This window comes from Triticum urartu, chromosome 7 (assembly GCF_003073215.2).
Source record: "Triticum urartu cultivar G1812 chromosome 7, Tu2.1, whole genome shotgun sequence".
NCBI classification, from domain to species: domain Eukaryota; kingdom Viridiplantae; phylum Streptophyta; class Magnoliopsida; order Poales; family Poaceae; genus Triticum; species Triticum urartu.
Genome location: NC_053028.1, coordinates 545913828 through 545929774, shown reverse-complemented (window position 1 = coordinate 545929774; position 15947 = coordinate 545913828). Strand labels below are relative to the sequence as shown.

The following is a 15947-nucleotide window of genomic DNA, read 5'->3' as shown; positions in this document are numbered from 1 at the left end:
ATTTTTTGGAGTACCGGGGAGTTACGGGAATACGGGGAAGAGTATTGGGCCTTAATGGGCTTTAGTGGGAAGGAGCCAGGAGATGGCGCGCACCCCTCCCAAGCCCAGTCCGAATTGGACAAGGGGTTTGGGGCGCGACCCCCCTCTCCCTTCCTTCTCCACTTCCCTCCTTTCCCCCCTTCTCCTAGTTGGACTAGGAAAGAAGGAGTCCTACTCCCGGTGGGAGTAGGACTCCCCTTGGCGCGCCCTCCTCCTCCCTTGTTCCTTTATATACGGGGGCAGGGGGGCACCCTACAGACACAAGTTGATCCACGTGATCATATTCTTAGCCGTGTGCGGTGCCCCCTTCCACCATAGTCCTCGATAATATTGTAGCGGTGCTTAGGCGAAGCCCTGCGATGGTAGTACATCAAGACCGTCACCACACCGTCGTGCTGACGGAACTCTTCCCCGACACTTTGCTGGATCGGAGTCCGGGGATCGTCATCGAGCTGAACGTGTTCTAGAACTCAGAGGTGTCGTAGTTTCAGTGCTTGATCGGTCGAGCCATGGAGACGTACGACTACATCAACCAAACGCTTCCGTTGTCGATCTACAAGGGTACGTAGATCACACTCTCCCCCCTCTCGTTGCTATGCATCACCATGATCTTGCGTGTGCGTAGGAATTTTTTTGAAATTACTACGAAACCCAACAGTGGCGTCCGAGCCTAGGTTTTATGTGTTGATGTTATATGCACGAGTAGAACACAAGTGAGTTGTGGGCGATATAAGTCATACTGCTTACCAGCATGTCATACTTTGGTTCGGCGGTATTGTTGGACGAAGCGGCCCAGACCGACATTACGCGTATGCTTACGCGAGACCGGTTCTCCCGACGTGCTTTGCACAAAGGTGGCTAGCGGGTGACAGTTTCTCCAACTTTAGTTGAACCGAGTGTGGCTACGCGCGGTCCTTGCGAAGGTTAAAACTGCACCAACTTGACAAACTATCGTTGTGGTTTTGATGTGTAGGTAAGATTTGTTCTTGCTTAAGCGTAGCAGCCACGTAAAACTTGCAACAACAAAGTAGAGGACGTATAACTTGTTTTTGCAGGACAAGTTGTGATGTGATATGGTCAAGACATGATGCTAAATTTTAGTTGTATGAGATGATCATGTTTTGTAACCGAGTTATCGGCAACTGGCAGGAGCCTTATGGTTGTCGTTTTATTGTATGCAATGCAATCGCGATGTAATGCTTTACTTTATTACTAAGCGGTAGTGATAGTCGTAGAAGCATAAGCTTGGCGAGACGACAACGATGCTACGATGGAGATCAAGGTGTCACGCCGGTGACGATGGTGATCACGACGGTGCTTCGGAGATGGAGATCACAAAGCACAAGATGATGGTGGCCATATCATATCACTTATATTGATTGCATGTGATGTTTATCTATTATGCATCTTATCTTGCTTTGATTGACGGTAGCATTATAAGATGATCTCTCACTAATTATCAAGAAGTGTTCTCCCTGAGTATGCACCATTGCGAAAGTTCTTTGTGCTGAGACACCACGTGATGATCGGGTGTGATAGGCTCTACGTTCAAATACAACGGGTGCAAAATAGTTGCACATGTAGAATACTCAGGTTATACTTGACGAGCCAAGCATATACAGATATGGCCTCGGAACACGGAGACCGAAAGGTCGAGCGTGAATCAAATAGCAGATATGATCAGCATAGCGATGTTCACCAATGAAACTACTCCATCTCACGTGATGATCGGACATGGTTTAGTTGATTTGGATCACGTAATCACTTAGAGGATTAGAGGGATGTCTATCTAAGTGGGAGTTCTTAAGTAATATGATTAATTGAACTTAAATTTATCATGAACTTAGTCCTGGTAGTATTTTGCAAATTATGTTGTAGATCAATAGCTCGCGTTGTTGCTTCCCTGTGTTTATTTTGATATGTTCCTAGAGAAAATTGTGTTGAAAGATGTTAGTAGCAATGATGCGGATTGGATCCATGATCTGAGGTTTATCCTCATTGCTGCACAGAAGAATTATGTCCTTGATGCACCGCTAGGTGACGGACCTATTGCAGGAGCAGATGCAGACGTTATGAACGTTTGGCTAGCTCAATATGATGACTACTTGATAGTTTAGTGCACCATGCTTAATGGCTTAGAATCGGGACTTCAAAGACGTTTTGAACGTCATGGAGCATATGAGATGTTCCAGGAGTTGAAGTTAATATTTCAAGCAAATACCCGAGTTGAGAGATATGAAGTCTCCAACAAGTTCTATAGCTAAAAGATGGAGGAGAATCGCTCAACTAGTGAGCATGTGCTCAGATTGTCTGGGTACTATAATCGCTTGAATCAAGTGGGAGTTAATCTTCCAGATAAGATAGTGATTGACAGAATTCTCTAGTCACCATCACCAAGTTAGTAGAACTTCGTGATGAACTATAATATGCAAGGGATAACAGAAACAACTCCCAACCTCTTCGTGATGCTGAAATCAACGAAGTTAGAAATCAAGAAAAACATCAAGTGTTGATGGTTGACAAGACCACTAGTTTCAAGAAAAGGGCAAAGGGTAGAAGGGGAACTTCAAGAAGAACGGCAAGCAAGTTGCTGCTCAAGTGAAGAAGCCCAAGTCTGATCCTAAGCCTGAGACTAAGTGCTTCTACTGCAAAAGGACTGGTCACTGGAAGCAGAACTACCCCAAGTGATTGGCGGATAAGAAGGATGGCAAAGTGAACATAAGTATATTTCATATACATGTTATTGATGTGTACTTTACTAGTGTTTATAGCAACCCCTCAGTAATAGATACTAGTTCAGTTGCTAAGATTAGTAACTCGAAACGGGAGTTGCAGAATAAACAACGACTAGTTAAGGGTGAAGTGACGATGTGTGTTGGAAGTGGTTCCAAGATTGATATGATCATCATCGCACACTCCCTATACTTTTGGGATTAGTGTTGAACCTAAATAAGTGTTATTTGGTGTTTGCGTTAAGCATGAATATGATTTGATCATGTTTATTGTAATACGATTATTCATTTAAGTAAGAGAATAAATTGTTGTTCTGTTTACATGAATAAAACATTATATGGTTACACACCCAATGAAAATAGTTCGTTGGATCTCGATCGTAGTAATACACATAATCATAATATTGAAACCAAAAGATGCAAAGTTAATAATGATAGTGCAACTTATTTGTGGCACTGCTGTTTAGGTTATATTGGTGTAAAGCGCATGAAGAAACTCCATGCTGATGGGCTTTTGGAATCACTTGATTATGAATCAGTTGATGCTTGCGAACCATGCCTCATGAGCAAGATGACTAAGACTCCGTTCATCGGAACAATGGAGCGAGCAACAAATTTGTTGGAAATCATACATACTGATGTATGTGGTCCGATGAATATTGAGACTCGCGACAGGTATCATTATTTTCTGATCTTCACAGATGATTTGAGCAGATATGAGTATATCTACTTGATGAAACATAAGTCTGAAACATTTGAAAAGTCCAAAGAATTTCAGAGTGAAGTGGAAAATCATCATAACAAGAAAATAAAGTTTCTACGATCTGATCGTGGAGAAGAGTATTTGAGTTATGAGTTTGGTCTTCAGTTAAAACAATGTGAAATAGTTTCACTACTCACGCCACCTGGAACACCACAGCATAATGGTGTGTCCGAACGTCATAACCGTACTTTATTAGATATGGTGCGACCTATGATGTCTCTTACCGATCTACCACTATCGTTTTGGGGTTATGCATTAAAGATAGCTGCATTCACGTTTAAAAGGGCACCATCTAAGTCCGTTGAGACGACACAATCTGAACTATGGTTTGGCAAGAAACCAAAGTTGTCGTTTCTTAAAGTTTGGGATTGTGATGCTTATATGAAAAAGTTTCATCCTGATAAGCTCAAACCCAAATCGGAGAAGTATGTCTTCATAGGATACCCAAAGGAGACTGTTGGGTACACCTTCTATCACAAATCCGAAGGCAAGACTTTTGTTGCTAAATTCGGGGTTTTTCTACAGAAGGAGTTTCTCTCGAAAGAAGTGAGTGGGAGGAAAGTAGAACTTGATGAGGTAACTGTACCTGCTCCCTTATTGGAAAGTAGTTCATTACAGAAATCTGTTCCTGTGACTACTACACCAATTAGTGAGGAAGCTAATGATGATGATCATGTAACTTCAGATCAAGTTACTACCGAATCTCGTAGGTAAACCAGAGTGAGATCCGCACCAGAGTGGTACGGAAATCCTGTTCTGGAAGTCATGTTACTAGACCATGACGAACTTGCGAACTATGAGGAAGCAATGATGAGCCCAGATTCCGCGAAATGGTTTGAGGCCATAAAATCTGAGATATGATCTATGTATGAGAACAAAGTATGGACTTTGATGGATTTGCCCGATGATCGGCAAGCCATAGAAAATAAATGGATCTTCAAGAGGAAGACGGACGCTGATAGTAGTGTTACTATCTACAAAGCTAGAATTGTGAAAAAGGTTTTCGACAAGTTCAAGGTGTTGACTACGATGAGATTTTCTCACTCGTATATATGCTTAAGTCTGTCCGAATCATGTTAGCAATTGCCACATTTTATGAAATCAGGCAAATGGATAACAAAACTGCATTCCTTAATGGATTTCTTAAAGAAGAGTTGTATATGATGCAACCAGAAGGTTTTGTCAATCCTAAAGGTGTTAACAAAATATGCAAGCTCCAACGATCCATCTATGGACTGGTGCAAGCATCTCGGAGTTGGAATATACGCTTTGATAAGTTGATCAAAGCATATAGTTTTATACAGACTTACGGTGAAGTCTGTATTTACAAGAAAGTGAGTGGGAGCACTACAACATTTCTGATAAGTATATGTGAACAACATATTGTTGATCGGAAATAATGTATAATTTTCTGGAAAGCATAAAGGAATAATTGAAAGGAGTTTTTCAAAGAAAGACCTCGGTAAAGCTGCTTACATATTGAGCATCAAGATCTATAGAGATAGATTAAGACGCTTGATAAGTTTTTTCAATGAGTACATATCTTGACAAGATTTTGAAGTAGTTCAAAATGGAACAGTCAAAGAAAGAGTTCTTGCCTGTGTTGCAAGGTGTGAAATTGAGTAAGACTCAAAGCCCGACCACGGCAGAAGATAGAAATAGAATGAAAGTCATTCCCTATGCCTCAGCCATATGTTCTATAAAGTATGCCATGCTGTGTACCAGATCTATTGTATACCCTACACTGTGTTCAGCAAGGGAGTACAATAGTGATCTACGAGTAGATCACTAGTCAACGGTCAAAATTATCCTTAGTGGAATAAGGAAATATTTCTCAATTATGGAGGTGACAAAAAGGTTCGTTGTAAAAAGTTACGTCGATGCAAGTTTTGACACAGATCTGGATGACTCTAAGTCTCGATCTACATACATATTGAAAGTGGGAGCAATAAGCTGGAGTAGCTCCGTGGAGAGCATTGTTGACATAGAAATTCACAAAATACTTACGGATCTGAATATGACAGACCCGTTGACTAAAATTATCTCACAAGCAAAACATGATCACACCTTAGTACTCTTTGGGTGTTAATCACATAGCGATGTGAACTAGATTACTGACTCTAGTAAACCCTTTGGGTGTTGATCACATATCGATGTGAACTATGGGTGTTAATCACATGGTGATGTGAACTATTGCTGTTAAATCACATGACGATGTGAACGAGATTATTGACTCTAGTGCAAGTGGGAGACTGAAGGAAATATGCCCTAGAGGCAATAATAAAGTTATTATTTATTTCCTTACATCATGATAAATGTTTATTATTCATGCTAGAATTGTATTAACCGGAAACATAATACTTGTGTGAATACATAGACAAACAAAGTGTCACTAGTATGCCTCTACTTGACTAGCTCGTTAATCGAAGATGGTTATGTTTCCTAACCATAAACAAAAGAGTTGTTATTTGATTAATGGGATCACATCATTAGGAGAATGATGTGATTGACATGACCCATTCCATTAGCTTAGCACCCGATCGTTTAGTATGTTGCTATTGCTTTCTTCATGACTTATACATGTTCCTATGACTATGAGATTATGCAACTCCCATTTGCCGGAGGAACACTTTGTGTGCTACCAAACGTCACAATGTAAATGGGTGATTATAAAGGAGCTCTGCAGGTGTCTCCAAAGGTACATGTTGGGTTGGCGTATTTCGAGATTAGGGTTTGTCACTCCGATTGTCGGAGAGGTATCTCTGGGCCCTCTCGGTAATACACATCACATAAGCCTTGCAAGCATTGCAACTAATGAGTTAGTTGTGAGATGATGTATTACGGAACGAGTAAAGAGACTTGCCGGTAACGAGATTGAACTAAGTATTGAGATACCGACAATCGAATCTCGGGCAAGTAACATACCGATGACAAAGGGAACAACGTATGTTGTTATGCGGTCTGACCGATAAAGATCTTCGTAGAATATGTAGGAGCCAATATGGGCATCCAGGTCCCGCTATTGGTTATTGACCAGAGACGTGTCTCGGTCATGTCTACATTGTTCTCGAACCCGTAGGGTCCGCACGCTTAAGGTTTTGATGACAGTTATATTATGAGTTTATGATTTTTGATGTACCGAAGGAGTTCGGAGTCCCGGATGAGATCGGGGACATGATGAGGAGTCTCGAAATGGTCGAGACGTAAAGATCGATATATTGGACAACTATATTCGGACATCGGAAAGGTTCCGAGTGATTCGGGTATTTTTCGGAGTACCGGGGAGTTACGGGAATACGGGGAAGAGTATTGGGCCTTATTGGGCTTTAGTGGGAAGGAGCCAGGAGGTGGCGCGCGCCCCTCCCAAGCCCAGTCCGAATTAGACAAGGGGTTTGAGGCACGGCCCCCTCTCCCTTCCTTCTCCACTTCCCTCCTTTCCCCCTTCTCCTAGTTGGACTAGGAAAGAAGGAGTCCTACTCCCGGTGGGAGTAGGACTCCCCTTGGCGCGCCCTCCTCCTATGGCCGGCCTCCTCCTCCCTTGCTCCTTTATATACGGGGGCAGGGGGGCACCCTAGAGACACAAGTTGATCCACGTGATCATATTCTTAGCCGTGTGCGGTGCCCCCTTCCACCATAGTCCTCGATAATATTGTAGCGGTGCTTAGGCGAAGCCCTGCGACGGTAGTACATCAAGATTGTCACCACGCCGTCGCGCTGACGGAACTCTTCCCCGACACTTTGCTGGATCGGAGTCCGGGAATCGTCATCGAGCTGAACGTGTGCTAGAACTCGGAGGTGCCGTAGTTTCGGTGCTTGATCGGTCGAGCCGTGGAGACGTACGACTACATCAACCAAACGCTTCCGTTGTCGATCTACAAGGGTACGTAGATCACACTCTCCCCCCTCTCGTTGCTATGCATCACCATGATCTTGCGTGTGCATAGGAATTTTTTTTGAAATTACTACGAAACCCAACATAATCCTGTTCTGGAAGTCATGTTACTAGACCATGACGAACCTACAAACTATGAGGAAGCGATGATGAGCCCAGATTCCGCAAAATGGCTTGAGGCCATGAAATCTGAGATAGGATCCATGTATGAGAACAAAGTATGGACTTTGATTGACTTGCCCGATGATTGGTGAGTCATTGAGAATAAATGGATCTTCAAGAGGAAGACGGACACTGATAGTAGTGTTACTATCTACAAAGCTTGAATTGTCGCAAAATGTTTTCGACAAGTTTAAGGTGTTGACTACGATGAGATTTTCTCACTCATATATGCTTAAAAGTCTGTCCGAATCATGTTAGCAGTTGCCGCATTTTATGAAATATGGTAAATGGATGTCAAAACTGCATTCCTTAATAGATTTCTTAAAGAAGAGTTGTATATGATGCAACGAGAAGGTTTTGTCGATCCTAAAGATGCTAACAAAGTGAGCAAGCTCCATCGAACCATCTATGGACTGGTGCAAGCATCTCAGAGTTAGAATATATGCTTTGATAAAGTGATCAAAGCACATGGTTTTATACAGACTTGCGGTGAAGCCTATATTTACAAGAAAGTGAGTGGGATCACTACAAAATTTCTAATGAGTATATGTGAATGACATATTGTTGATCGAAAATAATATAGAATTTTCTGAAAAGTATAAAGGAGTGTTTGAAAGGAGTTTTTCAAAGAAAGACCTCGGTGAAGCTACTTACATATTGAGCATCAAGATCTATAGAGATAGATCAAGACGCTTGATATATTTTCAATGAGTACATACCTTGACAAGATTTTGAAGTAGTTCAAAATGGAACAGTCAAATAAGGAGTTCTTGCCTGTGTTGCAAGGTGTGAAGTTGAGTAAAGACTCAAAACCCGGTCACGACAGAAAATAGAAAGAATGAAAAGTCATTCCCTATGCCTCAGTCATAGGTTTTATAAAGTATGCTATGCTGTGTACCAGACCTATTGTGTACCTCACCATAAGTTTGGCAATAGGATACAATAGTGATCCAGGAGTGGATCACTGGACAATAGTCAAAAATATCCTTAGTGGAATAAGGAAACGTTTCTCGGTTATGGAGGTGACAAAGAGTTCGTCGTAAAGAGTTACGTCGATGCAAGCTTTGACACCAATCTGGATGACTCTAAGTCTCGATCTAAATACATATTGAAAGTGCGAGCAATTATCTAGAGTAGCTCCGTGCAAAGCATTGTAGGCATAGAAAATTTGCAAAATACATATGGCTCTGAATGTGGCAGAGCTGTTGACTAAATTTTCTCTCACAAGCAAAACATGATCACTCTTTGGGTGTTAATCACATAGTGATGTGAACTAGATTATTGACTCTAGTAAACCCTTTGGGTGTTAGTCACATGGAGATGTGAACTAATCAAATAAAGATGTGAACTCTTGGTGTTAAATCACATGAATATGTGAACTAGATTATTGACTCTAGTGCAAGTGGGAGACTGAAGGAAATATGCCCTAGAGGCAATAATAAAGTTGTTATTTGTATTTCCTTATATCATGATAAATATTTATTATTCATGCTAGAATTGTATTAACCAGAAACTCAGTACATGTGTGAATACATAGACAAATAAAGTGTCCCTAGTATGCCTCTACTTGACTAGTTCGTTTATCAAAGATGGTTATGTTTCATAACCATAGACATGTGTTGTCATTTGAGGAACGGGATCACAACATTAGAAGAATGATGTGATGGACAAGACCCATTCATTAGCTTAGCATTATGATCGTTACAGTTTCATTGCTACTGCTTTCTTCATGACTTATACATGTTCCTCAGACTATGAGATTATGCAACTCCCGAATACCAGAGGAACACTTTGTGTGCTACCAAACATCACAACGTAATTGAGTGATTATAAAGGTGCTCTACAGGTGTCTCCGATGGTGTTTGTTGAATTGGCATAGATCGAGATTAGGATTTGTCACTCCGATTGTCGGAGAGGTATCTCTGGGCCCTCTCGGTAATGCACATCAATATAAGCCTTGCAAGCAATGTGACTAATGAATTAGTTGCAGGATGATGCATTACGGAATGAGTAAAGAGACTTGCCGGTAACGAGATTGAACTAGGTATTGAGATACCGACGATCGAATCTCGGGCAAGTAACATATCGATGACAAAGGGAACAACGTATATCGTTATGCGGTTTGACCGATAAAGATCTTCATAGAATATGTGGGAGCCAATATGGTCATCCAGGTTCTGCTATTGGTTATTGATCGGAGACGTGTCTCGGTTTTGTATACATAGTTCTCGAACCCGTAGGGTCTGCACGCTTAACGTTCAGTGATGATCGGTATTATGAGTTTATGTGTTTTGATGTACCGAAGGTAGTTCGGAGTCCCGGATGAGATCGGGGACATGACGAGGAGTCTTGAAATGGTCGAGGCATAAAGATCGATATATTGGAAGGCTATATTCGGACATCGGAAAGGTTCTGAGTGATTCAGGTATTTTTCGGAGTACCGAGAGTTACATGAATTCGTATTGGGCCTTAATGAGCCATACGGGAAAGGAGAGAAAGGCCTCAAGGGTGGCCGCGCCCCTTCCCCATGGACTGGTCCGAATTGGACTAGGGAAAGGGGGCGCCCCCTTCCTCCCTTCTCCTTCCCCCTTCCTTTTTTCCTATTCGATATGTGAGGTGGAATCCTACTAGGACTAGGGAGTCCTAGTAGGACTCCACACTTTGGGCGCGCCCTATGAGGACCGGCCTCCTCCTTCCTCCATCCTTTATATACGTGGCCAGGGGCACCCATAGACACACAAGTTGATCATTGATCCCTTAGCCATGTGCGGTGCCCCCCTCCACCATAATCCACCTCGGTCATATCATCGTAGTGCTTAGGCGAAGCCCTGCGATGGTAGCATCAGCATCACCATCATCACGCCGTCGTGTTGACGAAGCTCTCCCTCGACACTCAGCTGGATCGAGAGTTCATGGGACGTCACTGAGCTAAACATGTGCAGATCGCGGAGGTGCCGTACTTTCGGTACTAGGATCGGTCGATCATGAAGACGTACGACTACATCAACCGCGTTGTCATAACGCTTCCGCTTATAGTCTACGAGGGTACGTAGACAACACTCTCCCCTCTTGTTGCTATGCATCACCATGATCTTGCGTGTGCGTAGGAAAATTTTGAAATTACTACGTTCCCCAACACGCAGCGCGCCGCCCGGATCTCGCCTGGACCGATGGCCGGCGGCGGCGTGTGAACCTTCGCCGGAATCACTTTCTTTTTCTTTTTTCGGGTGACCTTCGTCCACCCATCTGCCGGAAAGAATTCCTATAAGGTGGCATGTGGCAAACTTACCTTGGGGAGGGGTCCTATCCACGGCTTGATTGCTAGCGCCGCAGGTTTGCAGCCCGCCGCCGGTCTTGGCGCGGAGCTCCTCTTGTCCTTGAACCTCTCTCCCGACAGGATCTTGAGTGAAGGCGCAACAGCATCTGCCGCCAACGACGACAAAAACCCATTCTTCATTGGCTCTTTGGCTGCAGCCGAGTGACGATCGTCAGACTCCTCTTCTTCGTCATCAACAAGCACCCAGAACCTTCCTCCAACCCCTGGATCCGGTCTCGTGATTTGATGCTTTGAAGTGGTTAGATCAACGATCTTGATCTGCTCCTTCCCGCTAGAAGAAACCTGCAAGCGATCCAACACAAGAATTTCGAAGAAATCAATATGCAAACGCGCACCTGTTTGAATCCTTTCGCCATCTCGCAGGTACCGTCCAGCCAGAATGTTGTGCTCCTCATCCCTCACCGTCGTCCATCTTGACAACGGGTGCTCGTACACGAAACCATCCCGCCAGATCTCAACCATCCGGTCATCTTTGAAACGGATACTCCAACGCACTGAATCCAATGGTCTGGCGGACGGATTCTGATCCAGATCTGAGTCTGACTCGGAATCAGCACAATCCGACGGCCGCAGCGGCGCCGGTGACGATGGCAAGGCAGCCACAACCTCACCCCCACGCGCCTGCTTGATTAGCGGAGGTGGTTCCAGCGGCGGTGGCTCGGCCGGCACCCCCTCTCCTTCCCCCTCACGCGCCATCGCTTTGGAAGAGTTTATGCAATGTCAGTTGGAATTCTCCCCTGAAATCTAGATGAAAAATGGGATGCATATGACCATTTTAGTATGAGTACCAAGATAAACATGGTCTTCAGAATTTTTTAATTGAGTATCAAGATATTTTTTGATGAGTGGTTTCACCACGCATCAAACTTGATCCTCAATAAATGGGGGAAAACCCATATGCATCACTTGTCAATTCTAAGAATTGAACTCGGATCGTTAGGCTGCAGAGAAATCTACACATAGCTGCAGAGAAATTCATACTAGCCTACATAAAATACAAATTAGCAAGTCTACAAAAGCCAGCCTAACATACATTTACTAAATATATATAGCACAATGTTAAAGTACACTCGTTCATCCTATTCTAGTCCTAACAAGAAATCTGCACATAGCTGCAGAGTAACTTTTGAACTAAATAACTTATACTAATGGCCTGTTCGGACCTGCTCCACTCCGCAACTCCGCTCCCGGAGCTGCCGGAGCAGCGCCGAACGCCACAGCTCCGTGGAGTCAGAGGAGTGGAGCGGAGCCGGTCGTAGTGCAATCTGGCGAAGTGCCAAAAGCTGAGCTCCGTGTGCGACTCCCGCAATTGATAGGTTGGCTGATAAAATAATTCTTCTCCCGTGAATAGCAAACCCCTCCCGCGACCATATGGAGTGGTGTTAGAAGTATAATTGTGTAGAGATAAAGAGAGAGTGATAGGATAGTTCAAGCAAACTACCACTTGTCTTGTACTCCAAGTCTCATCCTATATTGTACTCTATATATACCCCTACGAGGGTCAGACCAATACAACACAACATACAACACAAATATGGGGAAAGCTTATCTTCAACCGGCCGATCGCACAGTCCATCCGTCGGCTCCATGTCCGTCAGATCGTCAGCTGATCAGATGGACGAGAGCAACCCCACCCCCACCTCTGTGTACACACCGTTCTGCAACCGAGCAATTGTTTCGGAAGGGAAAATTTGCAACTTCCTGGCCCTTTTTTGCAGCGGCAGTGACTCTTACAGCTGGAGGGCAATGGAGCCATGGAGGCGAGGAATCTCACCAGATCCGACGAGGATGGGGCACGGGCAGGAGGCGGGGACGTCCAGGAGCCATGAGGGACGGCTACTCGTGCAATTAGGAGGGCGACAACGGTGAGGATTCCAGCCGGATCTCGCCAGATTCGACGAGGAATACCCGCGGGGGCAGGAGGTGGAGACATCCGGGAGCGGCGGGGGCTCGTCTCGGCGAGCATCATAGCAAGGACCTGCGACGGCAGCGGCTCACGGTGCTCCTGCGGCGCACGGTGCTCCTTCAACGGAGCATGTTTTCTGAAGGAAGCTCTTGTTGCGATAGTAAGTTGTGTTTCTGAAACAATACTCTTGTTGCAAAGAGATACCATACGCAGAGATACTTTTAGCAACGTCATCAATGTTTCTGAAACAAAGCCCTTTTTTTTCAATAGCCACTAATGTTTATGAAACAAAGCTCTTTGTTGGAATAGTCACCGTTGTTTCTAAAACAACACTCTTGTTGTAAAGTGGGATATTTTTTTTTTGCGAAGTGGGATGGTATGTTGAGTAACTTATATCGGACGGCTTGCGAGGCGGCGGATTTTTTAAAAAGATCCGTCGGCGGACGTGTAGCACTCCCCACAAATATTCAATCATCTCATAATTTCTACATGGTATTAGAGCGGTTAGTCTCACGACGCCGATCCTAGATACCTTCCACCACTTCCGCAGCACGCCGCCCCCAGGGAGATCAATCTCCTCTCCCAGGGACGCGGCACCCGATCAATCAAAGATTAGATCGGTGTCGTAGTTTAGATTCAATTTTCGAATTCCCCATCATTAGATCAATTTCAGTTTTAGAAATTCTCATTAGATTAGTTTTTTCATTAGCCACCAAAAGAATCCGACGATCCTTAGATGCAATTTGGTGAAAAGGAAATCCGTGTGCGTACGTCCGGCGTAGGCGATCCATCCCTGTTCGCATACCGGATCTCCCGGCAGCTGCATCTTCATCGACTTCTTTATCCGATCTGAAGCCGTCGCCAATAAACCAGGAGGTGGCACACTCATGCGGCGGGGCAGGCTCAGGGCTCTACATCGTTAAACTGCCCAGCCACACGTACGATCCGATCAGCGTCTTGCGCATGCAGGCGATCTGCACGCCGACGACGCCCGAGCTACTTCAGGGGCTGTCTCCGGGCATCAGGAGGGACCATGCACCGACACCGGGAGGGCGGCCGCTTCCCGATCCACCCAAGCAAGAGGAACCTGCCGTCCATGCGTGTTGGCAGTACGTGAGCAAAGACGAGCCAAGTGCAAATACAATTAACGATCATCCATGTTCAAGTCTCCATGCAGGTTCACCAGCCTCGTCACGGACTCCACGATTGATGGTGCAGCTCCAGTCAGTTTTCCGTCTACGCGACTACGGTGTACGCGTACGTGACTAGGACGCACCGGCCGAACTCGTCTACATCGACATTGACCTGCTACTTCTGCATCGAGCCGGCTGACCTGCACCGACCGTACTGTCGCCCACGCAATCTTCGAGCCACGTCCATGAACCGCTGCACCAAGCTATCTCCGTCAAGCGATCTACACTAAACCTCATGCCGCGACACCAAGCTAGCTATACATCTACGGGTACATCGCGTCCAACAAAAAAAATTCTTCGTCGAGCACATCTACAAGAAGCGACCACGATTTGCACCATCGACACGCCAGGCCGGTGTCCTTCTTGACTTCTCCAGCAAGACACGGCATCGATACTTCGTTGCCCGGAGGGACGTCTTCAAGCAACTCATCATCATCAACACGCCGCTGCAACGTATCGCCGACATTTCATCGTCAAGGTCTTCATCACCATCATCGTCAACACATCGCCGGCACCTCGTCCACAAAATGGACATCTAGCGTTGTTTGACAGACTTTTCTGCAAAACGCGACCTCGACGATGGCAGTGACCATGTCACGACGACGGCATCGACCGCGTCATCCATGACAACACGACTGCATCGACACGGCGTCACTCCAGTGACTACCCCTACATGGCTACACGGTTCTGGCAAAACCGATGTGTGCTCGATGGGTTTCCTCCGGTTCCGGCAAAACCGATGGACTCATCACCGACGACACCCTTTGACATTGGCAAGATGGATCGTCCATGACTGCAGCTTCGTCATCTACAACATAGCGCATTTTTTTGCGCCTCCGGCTTTGTGCGGCTTCATCATCCACGACGACTACACCATCGACCATGGCTACCTGTCCATGATCGGCTACCTCGACATTGACATTAATGGCTACGTCTACAACAACTCATCGGCAACAACTCTAGTCAATAGTGTCCGTGTTGTCACCAGCGTGCACGCCACTCCCGCAGTGACTGCGGGAGGGAATAGAGGAGAGACAAGGGAGGCACCAGAAGGGGACGCAGTCACCGCCTAGGTGTCGACCCATCAAAGATGCGGTGATGATGGCGCAGCGGAGAAGACGACGGAAGCACAAGACTTCAAATTCAGTCGTAATTATCCGCTCCACTCTTGCTACGACTGAGGAAGAATGTTAGAAGTATAATTGTGTAGAGATACATAGAGAGATATGATAGTTCAAGCAAACTACAACTTGTCTTGTACTCCAAGTCTCATCCTATATTATACTCTATATATACCCCTACGAGGGTCAGATCAATACAACACAAATATTCAATCATCTCATAATTTCTACAGTCAACAGCCAAACATGAAATCTACTCCTGCTTTTGCACGTGGAGCCAACAGTATAGGAGCAGGGAGCGGAGTAAAGAATTTAAGGGAGTGGAGGGGATCCAAACAGGCTCTAAACAGCTTGCTTTTTCATTAGCCCACTCGGTCATTCTAGTCATCCCTGTCAAAAAAGTGGTCAAGACACAGAAATCCTAATCACATCCTCAAACATATTGCATTAGTCTCAAGGTAACACTATTTTTTTCCTGTTTATACCTGAGCAGAAGTACCAACAATATCTCATGGTCCATATCCATTATCACAAAATGAGTACTTTGCACCACGAAATTTAGAGGATACATGACCAAAGCAACGAAAAGAAAGACACAGCATAGTGTCACCTGTCAGCTGAACCCTTTTCTGAACAAATCCCAAGTTATTAGAAATAACAAAGCCAGTTGGAGTCTACGCCCCGGACCCTTTTAGTAGGAACCTTTCCATGACTAAAGTTTTTGATAAACGACACCCAGGTCCATGTGGAGCTCCAGGTATTCTGGTATATTTTTGCCCAAAAATATTACTTCAGACTATGC

At 44.8% G+C, this 15947-nt stretch overlaps 1 pseudogene; it reads right to left on the bottom strand.

The window, feature by feature from the left end:
* Positions 1-15947, bottom strand: part of LOC125519045 — a 67061-nt pseudogene that overhangs the window by 32320 nt on the left and 18794 nt on the right.